A 16,345-nucleotide genomic window follows, 5' to 3' on the forward strand; every position below is an offset into this window, starting at 1 on the left:
AACTTTTCACTTTTTTAAGAAAAAATAATTATTTTTTCTGAATAGCCTTGTTGGTCTCCTGTTAAAATGTTATAGTTGGAGCCTCAAGACACAGCAGCAACACCATCAAACCACCACCACTGAATCACTTCTCTTATGTTCAGACCTTTCCTCACTAGTTTTGAACATGGTTTTCTCATCATTTTTGCCATCTTCCTGAAGATTCTGGAGTCAGGGAAGTTTTAGAAGTGGCAATAGAATTTTTATGACTCACATAACAAGTACAAGATAGTAAACAAATAAAAACTCTCAAAAATGTATCTCTATCAAACCATCAGCCAAGCAAAACCCCATCAAGATGAGCCTTTTTGGAAACAAGCTATGAAAAAAATTATGTGGTTTAATGGAAATTCATAATACAGGGAGAAATGTCACAACCCTGAATGAAGCCAACTGGAAACAGAATTACCCTGGCTGGGTTGATGGGAATCCCTGCCTCTGGGAAGAGTAGATTTCCAACTGAGATGCCAAGTTCACCAAATGTCTAATGGGCAGTCTATCTGCATAGCTCTTCCTGTATTATTCAAGTGAAAGCTGCACTCCCTAAGTATTTTCTGCTTTTTTTTCTTTACACAAATGTTGAGAAGAACAAAACTCAAAGTCAGGACAGGATCACCCACAAGATGGATGGTATCCAGGGTTTACACTTAGCTGGACAGCTAGTCTTTTATAAGCTTCATGGCTTATAGAATCCCTGCTAGATTTAACATACAACACATCTGCCAGAGAATATTCCTGCAAAAAAAATCTGCTAGATCTGTGGTTTTATTTACAAAGGTGCGGGTGTGAACCACATACCCAGAAGACCCATGTGCAAATGAGCCCATGTGGGCAACGAAGAACCAGTGACAAGGCACATCCCATGTGCCTCAGGTGCATTCTCAGCTTCAGGAGGCATCGCAGGAACACATTAATCAACACATTCAAGGAATGCATTAATCAACAGAGCCACGTCGGCTGGCATGCCCCATTGTTTAACCGTGCTTGCTAACGAACGCACAGCAGCAATATCAATGTGAATTTCCACCATGCTGCAAGAAACAAAACCCTTTTCAGGACTGGCCCCATGCACCATATCCTACTCAATTCGTTCAATAGAAATCGTTCTTTCCTGGATGCATACTAGTTTATGGACTCACTTTCTGCAACAGTCAACCATAAACAAAGGCGCTTTACAGACCAGCTAAGTTTGACAAAAGCTATAGAAATGCCTTCTGCAGATATGAAAACTTGAATCCTTCCAAGAGCTTTTCTTTTTTCCCTTGCCTTAAAAAATGAATTACTGTTGTGAAAGGCAAAATAAACCACAACAAAGCAAAGCGAAAAAAAAAAAAAAGTCCCAGCATCTATTTGTGTCTGCACTCAGATGTGACGGCAGCATACTGCATCCACAGCAGGGGCGTGAGCCTGGCCTCCTGCTCCACACTGGGCTTCATTTTCCTCCTGGGTGGTTCCCTAGATAACCCTCTGTCAGGATCTGACCCCCTCCAGAAGCAGCCAGGGATGAAATGTCCAGATGCTGGGAAGAAGGGATATGATAAAAACGCCCTCAGAATCTGGGCACACAAGCCTACTTTTGTTCAGAGTTCTGTGCACCTGAGCACTGAAGGCTTTCCACTACTATCAACACTCAGAGGGCCTCGCTCAGTAGGTTAGGGTGCACTAAGTTCAATAAATATTGATTTTGATCAGGAGAACCCTGAACATAAAGATCATGATTTGGAATAAGTAAGGGAGGCCATTTACAATGATCTTTTTGAATTAACTTACCTCCAGGGGCAGAGTTATTTCAGCAGAGGTTGTACTGTTGGAAGCAAGGGTCACAGGGCAGTGGCTCCCCTCCCTGGTGGCACAATTCCAGTCATTCAATGAGCCCCCAAATGAAAGTCTGTGTCCCTCTGATGGAGCCTTTTCTCATCACCAACTTTAATTCAGGTGACTCTACAAATCATGTAAAAGCTACAAGCCCAAAGTGCAGCAGGTAAAACAAAGTTGAGCCAGTAAGAATCTGTAAAGGTCACCACACAGCCCTTTGGTGTATAATGCTAAGTCACTATATGCCTCCTGTACTGAAGTGACAGACGATTTCCTACCTCCAATTTCAAAGCAGATCTTTCTCCCTCTGGACCACAGTAGGAGGAGAGGGGAGGAACATGTACAAGTTGCAGAATTCCTTCTACAGACTACTAGCCCTAACTGCTGCTGCCAGAAGACGATTCCACCTTTCTCATTACTCGCTCACCCACCTCCCACTATCTTCCAAAAGAGGATGCTGATGTCTTTTGTCAGATGCCTTTCCACAGTTTTTCCTGAGATAACTACCAAACTGAGCAGCTTGAGCAGTGGGAGGCAGATAAGGTGGGTTTCCAAAGAAAAATGGTTGTGTCTCGTAAGAATCATAAGGATGAGTTGCAAGGGGCAGAACGGACTTAATCATCAAAGGCATCTCAATCATGGATGTCGCAATGACTCAGAAAAATATGAGGACGTGTATTATAACTCAACCTCCCTAAAGAAACGCTGTCTATGAGATTTAGTATGTTTTCATCTGACCCCAGGTCACAGAATGTTACTCAGACTCCACATAGAAATGAACAGCTGAGCACTACTCTGGGATGGAAGGACAGAACCTCCACTCATCTCAATTGGTTTCTGGGAATGCTGCCATTTCTTAGTGAGCAGTAATTCCACAAAGAAGTTTGCCAGTACAACCAGGCAGGGACAGTCTATGTTCAACAATGTTTTAGGAGATCTTGTCACTGAGTGGAAAGCTGGAGTTTGCCCTCATCATAAGTCAAGGGAAGAAGGAGGAAGTTAATAAGTACTAGAAAAGATCATTCCAGTTTTCTAGCTGATTAAATACCTAATCAATTTTAACTGGTATAAAACCCTAAAGAGGTGAATACCCTTTGCTTAGATACAAGCTGGAATCAAGATTGCCAGGAGAAATATCAATAGCCTCAGATATGCAGAGGACACCACCCTTACGGCAGAAAGTGAAGAAGAACTAAAGAGCCTCTTTATGAAAGTGAAAGAGGAGAGTGAAAAAGTTGGCTTAAAGATCAACATTCAGAAAACTAAGATCATGGCCTCCGGTCCCATCATTTCATGGCAAATAGATGGGGAAATAGTGGAAACAGTGGTTGACTTTATTTTGGGGGGGCTCCAAAATCACTGCAAATGGTGACTGCAGCCATGAAATTAAAAGACGCTTACTCCTTGGAAGCAAAGTTATGACCAACCTAGACAGCATATTAAAAAGCAGAGACATTACTTTTGTCAACAAAGGTCCGTCTAGTCAAGGCTTTGGTTTCTTCAGTAGTCATGTATAGATGTGAGAGTTGGACTATAAAAAAAGCTGAGTGCTGAAGGATTGATGCTTTTAAACTGTGGTGTTGGAGAAGACTCTTGAGAGTCCCTTGGACTGCAAAGAGATCCATTGAGTCCATCTTAAAGGACATTAGTCCTGGGTATTCATTGGAAGGACTGATGTTGAAGCTGAAACTCCAATACTTTGGCCACCTGATGCAAAAGCTGACTGATTTGAAAAGACCCTGATTCTGGGAAAGACTGAGGGCAGGAGAAGAAGGGGACAACAGAGGATGAGATGGTTAGATGGCATCACTGACTCAATGGACATGAGTTTGGGTAAACTCCGGGAGTTGGTGATGGACAGGGAGTCCTGTCGTGCTGCAGTTCATGGGGTTGCAAAGAGTTGGACACGACTGAGTGATTGAACTGAACTGAACTTGGCTTTGGTGGTTTTCCCAGGTGGCTCAATGATAAAGAATCAGTCTGTCAGTGCAAGAGACTTAGGTTCGATCCCTGGGTCAGGAAGATCCCCTGGAGGAAGAAATGGGAACCCATTCTAGTATTCTTGCCTAGAGAATCCCATGGACAGAGGAACCTGGAGGGCTACAGTCCATGGGGTCACAAAGAATCGGACACGACTGAAGTGACTTAGCATACAGGCACTTGGCTTTGGTAAATTCTGGGCTTTCCAGGGTAACTGCTTTTATTAATGAGCTTTTCATCTTTAGTTTCATAGGCAAGTATTCCTTTTGTGGATGATGTTTGTCTCCTAGGTTTGTCTGGCATCAAGTTAATGTGAAACAAAACTTATCAGCCTTAAAATAACTCTGGAGGACAAAATCCTAATGGATCTCTTTATTGTTGAATAGTATCAAAAACAGTACTACCAGCTGGACTCTGCAAGTAAATATTGATTCACATTTACAGGTCAACTTAATTATAAGATAAAGTCTTTTTATTGTTAACAGTTTTATTATTATCTACTCAGAATATAACTACCATTCTCCCAAGACATCTACATCATTTTAAAAAGTTAGTACCACGAGTCCAACGGAAAGAACAAGTTCCAAACCATCAACCAAAACAATCATTTAATAACTCCAATAACTGTCAGATTTTTCCTCTTCTGCTGCTTACCCAGAGGGAACATGCCATAAGGCATAGCATGAGAGTAATCCTTCTTCAGATTCATTATGGTTATGATAGGACCAAACTTCCACAAATGCAGCCAGAGCAGAAAACCAATATTCAGAGTGATTTGGGGGGGGTATTCCCTTTGCAACTGTGGGTGCTTACTGAAATTCCACCACTAACTGTTCTGCGTTTTAGCTCAAAATTTTCAAGCCAGGCAGAAGGCAGATCTTCCTTGCAGAGAACTTATTCATTAATGTTATGATGAACGCAAATGCACTTTTTATATGCAACCAGACTTGGGTAGAGAGGGGAGTGGGGAGAGGGATGTGGGGTGGGGCTTCAAGAACCATGGCTCTGACTGCCCACGTCTTTCGGATACCACAGCCCACTGGTGAACGTGGGAAAGGCTACTGAAAACTGTAAGTAGCTACAAAAACACTTTCTATTCTAATGTCAGAGGCCGAATTCTTGAATAGCCTGGGGACGTTCTGAATACAAGTGTGCTTTAGAGTTTTGGGAAGTTTCAGGGAGTCTTTGTGAGGCAAGGGAAAGACATGGGAAGACACACAGCATTTAGTTTCCACCAGATGAAATCCTCCACAAAGATAAAGCGAGATATTCTTGTGGCTCTACTAGTGCCTGATGACTGAAAAGTTCACTGCTGTCAGCAGACAAACGAGCAGCCAAGAAGACCTCTGAGAAGAATGTACTGCAAAAGGTAGAATGTGAACTTTAAACTCTGTCTAAAAGACAGAATTTTGAAGTCAAGTTACTCTCCTGCATTGACTGAATGAGAAAATAATGTAACCAGCCAGGAAAACTTCCCTGGGAACCAGCTTACTGAGCCCACTAACACCTTACAAGGGCACAGGGCGGTCCTTCCTGGCAGCCCCTCTGCTTGCCTCATCTCTGCACATTTCCCCCTTTTACTAGAAATCACCATTTACAAACAAACTCCTGGCCTTGTGGTCTTCCTACCTCTCCTAAGTATCACACAGTGTGTTATTTACAGAAGAACTTGCCCAGAGCTTACTGCTGGTGCTGGGGTTTTATTGGTAGGCCACTTACTACTGAGACATGAAGACAAGAGTGCAGCCATTCAGGAAAAGGACCAATAACAGCTTTGGGCGAAACAGGCCTTGGAAGCTAAAGAAGAAAGGCTCGTGGGGCTTCAGGCCCAGAGACATAAACCAGGCTCGCTGGAGTAAATTTTACCCCTGTTACACTCACAAGTATAGCTAATGGCCATAAGACTCAACTATAAACTTAAACCTTATCTAGTCCAGTGCTTTCTTGCAGGATATTCTCACACACTCCTTTCTCCTCACAGAAGTACACCCTACACCTGATAGCCACCATGGAGCCACCTGCTGCTGATCAAGAAGTCTGAGCATTTCTGGAAATTATCAGTGATAATGAGACAAGCTCCCCCGCCTCTTATTATAAAAGCAACTCGCCCCTTCTACTCAGGGAGCTGGTACTTTTCCCCACCTTCTCCTTCGTGCACAAGCCATCTCTTTTAGTAAAAAGCTTTGCTGGCCTAAGAGTCCTGTGGAAGTGAAACTCATTTCTATGATATTGCTGTCTAAGGATGTGGAAAGGGCACACTAACACCACCATTACTGCAAATTCCTAGTTTTTAACAACTGCGATTCAGTGTAAGCAGACTTCCTTCCATGTCCCTGCCAGAATGGAGAGGTAGCTTACACCGCCTCACCTGGCAGGTGTCTTTATTTTATGATTTATGGACAGTCATTGGAGGGGGTGTGTCTGGGTATATCAAAACTTTATAAAATGAGTCAGTTTACATTAATGAGGGAGCTTCCCATTAAAAGGGTGATTTATACAAAATTAAGCCTTTTTGATATTGTTCATAATTACCTAACTCAGCAATGTTGCTGCTGCTGCTGCTAAGTCGCTTCAGTCGTATCCGACTCTGTGCGACCCGAGACGGCAGCCCACCAGGCTCCCCCGTCCCTGGGATTCTCCAGGCAAGAACACTGGAGTGGGTTGCTATTTCCTTCTCCAATACATGAAAGTGAAAAGTGAAAGTGAAGTTGCTCAGTCATGTCCGACTCATAGCGACCGCATGGACTGCAGCCTACCAGGCTCCTCCGTCCATGGGATTTTCCAGGCAAGAGTACTGGAGGGGGGTGTCATTGCCTTCTCTGGCAATGTTGCTAGTCCTTACTAATTTTCACTTTTTGAGAACTCTCCAAGCAGAACAAAGCCTGTGCTATTTGATTCATAAAGTAACCTGCTTAATTTTCAGGCTACTGATCTGGGGATTTCTGGTGGGCTTCTGAAACATCACAAAAACTAATTAGTCACATGTATTTAGTCTGAAAACACAACGGAAGCAAATTCAATGGAGGCACTAATCATTTCCTCTGAAATACAAAATAATATATGGATGAATCAATTTCAGACTTCTCAAGGACAAGGGACAGTATCTTGGAAAATTTTACAACCTCAAAATCTTGCATACAATATCCATAAATTCCATGGGAGTTTATTTGTTAAATAAAGCCTATAAGGTAGAGAACTAAATGCTGAACAATCACACTCTCAGAAATTCCTTAAGAAAGCTGTTATTGGGTGAGGTACAGTTCTCTGAACTGTGTCCCAGATCATTAAATAAGATATTTTTCATCAAAGTCAATGGCCTTTGAGAAGAAGGCATCATTGGCCTGGCAGAGTCAGTTCTAGAACTGATAATTCTAAATGATATAAATCAGACTGAAGTGAGCAGTGTGGATGGGAAAGGGATTTACAAAGCAGAAAGAGTATCAGAGTAACATTAAAACTTTTTTTTTTTTAAGATTTTTTAGATGTGGACCCTTTTTAAAGTCTTTGTTGAATTTGTAACAATGTTTCTGTTTTATGCTTTGGTATTTTGGCCATGAAGCACGTGGGATCTTAGTTCCCTGACCAGGGACAGAACCCACACCGCCGGAACTAGACGGTGAAGTCTTAACCACTGAACCCCCAGGAAGTCCCACATTAAAACTTCATAAGCAGACTTGACTTGGGTATTATTTGGACTTCACGGTGAGACACACAAAAATCATGTACGAATAATATGTTCTCAGGAGATTTTTGATAGATGACTGCATCAAAAAGAAAACTTTTCTTATAAATAATTCCTTTTAAATCTTTAATTCCATCAGAAACATATAGTTTACCAGCAGTGCCTTTATTCTGCTGTCTACTTTCTAAACTTGATATGATTCATGATTTAGTAACACAAAAATCTTATTACTGTGAACAGATGCAAAGGGCTGGTTTTCTTCCCTGTGTATTTGATCCATTTTTCTTGACATGCAGTATGATTCATGTTTTTGCAGCCATATCCCTACTCTCTGTTTTTCATCATACTCCCTGGATGGACAGTATTCAGTATGGCAATAATATTACACAATCACATCATTTTATGGTATAATTCCCATTTTGAACCAGTAACTAATTTAAACCTTTCAGAAGATAAACTCCTACCTTTGAAGAAGATCTTCCTATCTGAAGAAATTGTTCTTCCTTTGACTTCTTTAAACGAAAAGTCTTCTTAGCATTCCTCTGTGGGTTGAAGAGTGGGGAGAGTGTTAACAAGACATTCGTCATCCATCACCACAGTCAATGCATTAACTCCAACTACTCTGATGGGAAACACAATTACAGGGGAAGCCCTGCATGGAAAGACAAATTATGTATAGATTTGCCAAAACACATCTTTGCTGGTTTCAATCAAAAGTGACATCAGAGAAGTGACCAAAGCTCTGGTGACCATACCCTCAATGGATCCCAATCAAAGCATCATGTCTGTGCCTTTTCAGTTTATGGGAATGGAGGGGATACGGAAAATGCATGCATACAGTGCGGCTACAATACTTCCTCGTTGTGGGATGACGATGACTGAAATGTTTTATTTAGTAGAGCAGGAAATCTTCTATGTTTGAAAGGCCTCAAGATCTCAAGTGTTAGTCATTTTAGTCACTCAGTCACGTTCGACTCTTCACAACCCCATGGACAGTAGCCCTCCAGGCTTCTCTGTCCATAGAATTCTCCAGGCAAGAATACTGGAGTGGGTTGCCATTCCCTTCTCCAGGGGATCATCCTGACCCTGGGTCTCCCACAATGCAGGCAGATTCTTTACCATGTGAGCCACAATATGAGCTGTGTGACTGAATATGGTACCACTTTCTGGGCCTCCGCTTTTGTCTTTACTAGGATTTTAGAGAATATAAGAGCATCTACTAATCAGCAAGCTTCAAACTTTATGAGCATCAGAATCATCTGGGTAGCTGGCTACACTTTAAATTCTTAAGCTGCCAGAATCAAAGAGGGTCATAAAGAGATAATAGGAGCAGTCCAGAGCAGAGAAGACCCACCTGGGCTTTGACAAAGGGCCAGCTATGGACAATCCAGAGCCTGACCATCTTCAAGTCTCCTCTCCTCATCCTGAATGTTCCCAATGTTCCCTTTGCAAATATTCCAGCTGAGAAGTAGCCAGCAAAGGACAGTGCAGACGGGAGGAAAACAATCACAGCTGAGTACATTAGGTCTCTCTCTCTTTTTTTTAAGACAACCAATTCAGGGACATCCATGGTTTTCTAAAAGAGAATCTGTGGCTTTTTGGACTTTGGACTTTTGAAAACAGAAGTCATACTATCAACCTCTGAAAAACCTTTCAGAGAAGAGACACAAGTGTCAATTCAGGAATTCCTGGCTTAACTCAAATATGAAGACAACTATGAATCACAAAATGATTCTCTTACCAAAATAAAAAGATGTGTCATCGTCTCAGATGTTGTAGTTTAGGCACGTGTTATAAAATATCTTCTGTGTTCAACTGCAAAAAGCTTTATGTTAATTACATGTAAAACCATTCATCTGATTTTCATTGGCTCTGATGCAATGGTATTTTATCAGGACAAAATGTTAATGGTGCAGAGGTTAGTAATTCTTTCTTGAAATTAAAATCAATTTAGGATAGACGAGGTTTTCTTTCTTTGTCATTTAGTTCCCACTTATAAAATCTCTACAAGTGTGTAGGAAAGAGTCTACAAGTATTTGAAGCTATGTCTATAATAATAATTCAACCAAACATTGAATATTTGATATGCATCTGTCAAAAGACTGGATAAATATAAATAAGAAGATAAGAATTAAATACGACATGTTTCATACATGAGAGATCTTAGTCCACGTACTGATGGGAAAACCAGAACTACCATCAGTCACCATAAAATGCAATATTTATAGAACATACTATGAAACCACAGACTCTTGAGAATCCCTTGAACTACAAGGCGATCAAACCAGACAATCCTAAAGGAAATCAATCCTAAATATTCATTGGAAGGACTGATGTTGAAGCTGAAGCTCCAATACTTCGGCCACCTGATGTGAAGAACTGACTCATTAGAAAGGACCTTGATTCTGGGAAAGACTGAAGGCAAGAAGAGAAGGGGACGACAGAGGATGAGATAGTTGGATGGTATCACCGACTCAATGGATATGAGTCTGAGCAAGCTGCAGGAAATGATGAAGGACAGGGAAGCCTGGTGTGCTGCAGTCCAAAGGGTCACAAAGAGTCAAGCGACTGAACAACAACAATGAAACCACAAAAGAACAACTGATTCTACAAGGGGGCATCAAGGAAAGATTTCCATAGGACATAACACTTAAAGATGGGTAGAAAGGTTTCCACAGGACATAGCACTTAAAGATGGGTAAAGAGGGCATTCTCAGTAGAGGGAAGGAACGGCAATGACCAAGAGGGTGGTATGTCCCCACTAGTAGAGCAATGGAGCAACAGGCACAGTGATGGTGGGAGGCAGGGAATATGGCCAAGAGGGGAGGCTACAGAGGTCATATGGTACTAGAGAGCAAGGGACCTTTAGCACCAACCAACTCACAAGTCTAAACTTGAACCCGAGCACAATGCAGTCCTGCTGAAGGTTTTAGGCAAGAGGAAAGAACAGTTGTCAGCAGTGTGGTAACTGTCCAGGAGGGTAGAGACTGGAAAGGGAGGCTACTCTGGGGAATGTTTCAGTCACCAACAAAGAAGATTTTTGGCTTCTGGGTGCATCCTCCCAAAGCCCAACCCTAAGATGAATCAGGAAACACTGACGGAACACTGATTTAGGGGTAAGAACACTGATTTGGCCATGACATTTGATATTATTGCAAGAAATAATGATCTTTATTTAATTAATGGACAGATTTTTGTGACTTCATTGTCCTAATACGTGAGTGCATCTTTAGAAAGGGAACTCCATCAGGTCAGCATGCATGTGGGGTCTCACTTCTCTCCCCTCCACCCAGCCTTCTCTGCATCTTTCCGCATTGCTCTCCCCTAGGACAACTCAGCTCTGCTTCTGGTCCTGCCTGGGGGCAGGTGGGGTAGCCCAGTGCCAGGTGTGACACTAGGGAAACCCCTCCTGTGACCTTTCTTTCTGTTATGGTATGTGAGCCTTGATTTACTGGTATCCTCACATTGCAGTGCTAGTATCTGACACTGGTTTGGGCTTAAGGGAATCAGACCCTGCCTAATGGAGGGCACTGCTTCCAGTTCATTACTCACCTAGGGGAAAGGAGCCTGTCACCTCTTCCAGCCTAGAGTAACAGAGCTCTGCCCTGGGATTCAAGACCAAGGCTTCAGCTACTCATGCAAGTGTATTTCCTCTTGCTTTGGCAATGACCTCTACAAGCAGAAGGTAAACATTAGGGAATCTCACAGGCAGAGGAGAAGGTAAGCATTCTTGGGTCCACTGACCAAAATAAACCACAATCCTTTATCTCCAAATAATCTTGGTAAGGTGGATATGCAACTCAAAAGGTAGACTGTTCTTCTTAAGGTAGACTGTTCTTAAAGTTTCTTCTAAAACAAATTTCTCTGTATGGTGAAATCAACAGAAACTTAGAGAGTGCCTGAGTTTGCTGATCTAAGCCCTTTAAAAGTCTCTTTGCCCCACCTATTTGGCACCCTCATTGTGTCTGAAACACTAACATCACGTTGCTGGGGAGCTGCTATTGAAAAATCTGTATTACAGATGACTAGAGGCTACAGTTAAATATTGGGAAGTGAGTACATTAAAGACACAGGTCAATAAAATTGATTTTACTGTAATTTTTACCTGGAAGAGCTAAGAGAACTAACATGGAACAGGCTGTACTATGTCCCAGATGCACAGGTGATACACCAATTCTAGAAGCATCATTACTGCTTGGACTCAGGGGCGGAAAACTCAAGCACAAAGAGGTGAAGTTAATGACCCCTGTCACACAACTGGCAAATCCTTCACTCAGAGCACAAGACCACTTCTGTCTGAATCCCAAACTCCTGCTTTTTCTATTTCTTCCTTTTGAGAGAGGGTAGGATAACGTTGCAGTGGGATGCTACTGAGATGGAACTGAGAGAGCAGGAAATTCTCAGAAAGAGTGGTCAGACTGAGAGGATGGCATCAAAGAAGCTGAGAATGAAGAGGGTCAGGAAGGGAAAAGGATGGTCCATAGGGTCAAAACCTACAGGAAGGACAAATGGCGAGATCTCAGCTGCTGTCAGACAGAAGTCCCCAAGGTGCTGAGCTGGGTACTACCCTCCGCCCTGCTCCCTGTTCAACACAGCTGGACTAAGCTTTCCAGCTGTCAGCAACACCTATGCACTAGCATGTCTATGCCTCTCTTCCAGGAATGCTTTTAATTACTGCTGCTAAGTCGCTTCAGTCGTGTCTGACTCTGTGCGACCCCACAGACAGCAGCCCACCAGGCTCCTCTGTCCCTGGGATTCTCTAGTGTCTCACAAAAGGGGCAGGTATGAAAATACTACTGAGTATGGCATAGAAGATGTTCTGAACATGGATTTTAAAAAGGAGGCAGTGCTGCTATGAACATTGGGGTACACGTGTCTCTTTCCCTTCTGGTTTCCTCAGTGTGTATGCCAGCAGTGGGATTGCTGGGTCATAAGGCAGTTCTATTTCCAGTTTTTTTAAGGAATCTCCACGCTGTTCTCCATAGTGGCTGTACTAGTTTGCATTCTCACCAACAGTGTAAGGGAGGAGGGTTCAGGATGGGGAACACATGTATACCTGTGGTGGATTCATTTCAATATTTGGCAAAACCGATACAATATTGTAAAGTTTAAAAATAAAATAAAATTAAAAAAAAAAGAAAATGGAACAAAAGCAAAAAAATAAATAAATAAAAACCTAAAGTCTGTTACATAAAAAATAAATAAATAAATAAAAAGGAGGCAAAGAAATACGGTTCTTTTGATAAGTTTGCATTATTTTCAGTATGATTCAATTCAAGGTAAAATGCCCTAAAAAAAGCACAGCTGTGTAATTTCCCACAGGTTTGGTTTCCCATAAGCATCATGTGAGAAAATGATTTTATCCTTGCTTACCTATACTAGTGAAAGGGGCACTGCCTCATTTTTAACCTCTTTCTGATGATGTAAACCCTCAAACCTTTGCAAAGATCACCAAAAGACTATGTATTAACTGTATTACCATGTCAGCAATTCTGCCAAACATTTCTAGAGAACGAATGCTTGTTACATTCATTACTCTTGCTTTGACAACTGTATCAATGGGCTTTCATCACTCTGACACATATTTAGGTCAATGGCATAGGGTAATACATCACTGTGAAGGATTATTTTTCCAATACCAAAGTAACAATTTAATTTTTTCTTAACCAAAATACAATCAACTTATCCTATTAAAGAAAGTCAGTTCTAACTCAAAGGGTCAAGATAAAATCTCATGTAATTTAAAAGTTGCCTTCAGGAAAGATGAATAACATCTAGGTGAAAAATGTAACAAATCCAAAGGTCAAGGTACACAAGGTAAAACAATTACAAAAAAAAAATGAATTCAATGGTGCATAAGATTAAAAATTTTCAGTATTTCAAGAAAGTGGATACTTGCCTTGGCCAGTCATAGAAAAATAATAAAATAAACTTCCTAACAGCTCCAAAATAAATTTAATTATTGATTGGTATTTTTGGCATAATTTGTTTTAAAATTAGAATTCACAACATTCAATACAACCAAAAATCTATTTTGCAAACACTGTTAGGAAATAGTATCAGCAAGGAAAAATACTTGAAATCTCATTTAGTTTATACTCTTCAGCACAACTGTGAGGTCATTAAAAATACTTACTCTTTGGTTTCTGTGAGGTTGATTTCTAAAAACTGGTCTTAGGGATGATAATCTACCCTTTGGGGTAGATTACATCAAAATATCAACATTTGACTTCTCAGTCCAATTATATTTTCAATTGTGACAATTATTTCCTGTTTACACTCTTAAAAATATACAGTTTTCTGAACACCAATTCTGGAAACGTTATACATAACAATATATTTATATGCCTGCACTATTACATATTTAAGTCGCATGCAAAATCGTTTTGTGCTTTTATCACTAGGAAATGATAGTAATTTACAAAGTTATTTTTAATCTTTGGTCTTAATGAAACTTCAGTTGTATCAGTCATGGACTAAAACCCAAACTCTTCTTTATTTTCTTAACTTCCTGCCTTTGACATGATCCTTGGACTGAATCTGGGGCTCATTCATACTTATTAACCAGAGAGAAAAGGATAAATAAACAACCCTATTAAAATTGGCATTTATCTTTGGTTTCTCTGGGGTGTGCCTGCCATCCAGCAGCCGAATTCAGTTCAGCATGGCAGAAAGCCAAAATCATCTTGAAACCCAGTTCTCCCCATTTCAGCAGCCTATGAAACAAAATACATTCCAAAAGCAGAAAGTATGGTCTGAAATAAAGCAAGTTCTCCAACTAGTACCTCAACAAGATGGCACCCAGAGGGGCCCACCTCCACCACAACCTGGCTGGCAAGGGTTATGAGGACACAGAGCCTGGACTTTTAATTCTAAGTTTAGTGTCAACTTCAGCCTACCCTTACAAGACCAATAAACTTTTGCGTGTGTGTGTGTGTGTTATTCACTTAGTCGTGTACAGTTCTTTGTGATCCCATGGACTACAGCCCAACAGGCTCTGCTGTCCATGAGATTCTCCAGGCAAGAATACTGGAGTGGGCTGACATTTCCTCTCCAGGGCATCTTCTTGACCCAGGGATTGAATCTGCGTCTCTTACGCCTTCTGCATTGGCAGATGCGTTCATTACCACTTGCGCCACCTGGACTTGGGACCACCTCCATGACCTCTTAAAAGTCAGGGTAGAGTGAGGTAGAGATCCATTCTGATGGGAAACTCTTGGGTGAACCAATGTGCTTTTCAGAGATATAAAGCCTGATAAATCAAATTAAACAGACTGAAGACAGACCCTCCCCAGAAGCTTCTGCCTGTTTTAAGTGACATTGTCACCTGCTACCTTGTAGACTGGTGCAAACAACCAAGAGTAAGCAAATCACACTGATGTTGGATAAATGCCGTCTTACTGCCTGTCAGTTTCCCTGGCCATCATGCTGTTGTACCCATACATTACTGGAACATTTCACGGTACCTAGAACATGCCACATTTCATGGTTTTCCAGGAGGAATAACTATAAGTGGAAATCTAGAAATCCAGTTGGCAGTAATGCTAGCTGTTCATCAAAGAGCCATTGTTCCCTCTGTCATGTAGAGGGGCTGTGTGGAAGAGGCTCCTGTCCAGGGTCTATATTTCCAGACCCCCTTGAATTCTAGAAAGACCTTGAGATGTAAGAGCGCTAATATGTATCACTTCTTTGCCCAGATGTTTCGGAAGCAAGTGTGTCTTTACCACACATCACATATCCCCACCATTGGCTGGATGTCAATACCCAACGTGACTGTGGAAGCCACATGGCCTGGCCCCTGTCACTGGAGGTCCCTGAAGGGTGACAAGCAGAGATCCTTCCCACCTGGCAGATAGTCTATATTACTAGCACTGGACTGTGAGGAATTGGAAAGGAACAGGAGTTGGAAAGGAACTCTACTTTTTTTAGAAAGAAAGTGTTTCTACTGTTCAAGGGTTTGTTACAACTGCTAGCTCTGCCCTATCTAATAGAGTCAGCATGCCACGGACACAATAGAAACTTTAAGTTAAATCTATTCCCTCGTTGATCCCTTTTCTGTGTCTATAATCTAAGAGGAACAGATTTAATTTTATAATATTAGTGTATTCAGAGCAGTAGGGCAAGAGTGATTAAAGGATATTAAATAAGTCCTCTTAAAGACAATTAAAATAACTGTTTACTTCATTGAGGGAAGAAAAAGCTTAAAGGAGGCTGGTTGAACTGTCAATATATGTCAATGAACATAAAATCTTAAAAATTTTATATCACAGATAGTGAGAAACTATTTCTCAACTTCACTGAATATAAACCAAACAAATACAGAAGATTTAAGGTGATGGTATAAAAAATAACACTGTACCTAGAACATGGGTAAGATTGAAAATAGAGTTTTTCTAATTTACGGTTACCAGGGAGGAATGGTGGGAGGGATAAACTGGGAGGCTGAGACCGACATATCCACACCACTATATACAAAACAGATAACTAATAAGGACCTGCTGCATAGCACAGGGGCTCTTCTAGTTCTCAAAACTCCGCAATGACCTACATGGGGAAAGAATGTGAAAGAGTGGATAGATGCATATGTGTAACTGGTACAACTTTGTTGTACAGCAGAAACCAACACAACATTGCAAATCAACTATAGTCCAATCATTTTTTTTTAATGGCTACAGCAGAATAGTAAGTATTGAGTTAAAACCTCGGCTTTTAAAATTCATCATCTCTCTGATCCATTGAAAGCAAATTAAGCTTTCTTGAAAAAAGAAAAGAAAACAGACTTTTTGAGAGAATCTGACTCTTTGTAGGCAAGGATGGAAATCCACTCTT

General features: G+C 41.2%; 1 protein-coding gene across 25 annotated transcripts in view; it reads right to left on the reverse strand.

Moving 5' to 3' along the window:
* The window catches only part of NRCAM (neuronal cell adhesion molecule), a 317,222-nt gene that overhangs the window by 157,819 nt on the left and 143,058 nt on the right, over positions 1-16,345 (reverse strand). For all 25 annotated transcript variants that reach the window (XM_070787764.1, XM_070787760.1, XM_070787756.1 and 22 more), the window contains exon 3: positions 7,981-8,058. The gene's annotated coding sequence lies outside the window, so the exon portion shown is untranslated. The remainder of the gene's footprint in view (positions 1-7,980; positions 8,059-16,345) is intronic.

Source organism: Bos indicus, chromosome 4 (genome assembly GCF_029378745.1).
Source record: "Bos indicus isolate NIAB-ARS_2022 breed Sahiwal x Tharparkar chromosome 4, NIAB-ARS_B.indTharparkar_mat_pri_1.0, whole genome shotgun sequence".
Classification (NCBI taxonomy): domain Eukaryota; kingdom Metazoa; phylum Chordata; class Mammalia; order Artiodactyla; family Bovidae; genus Bos; species Bos indicus.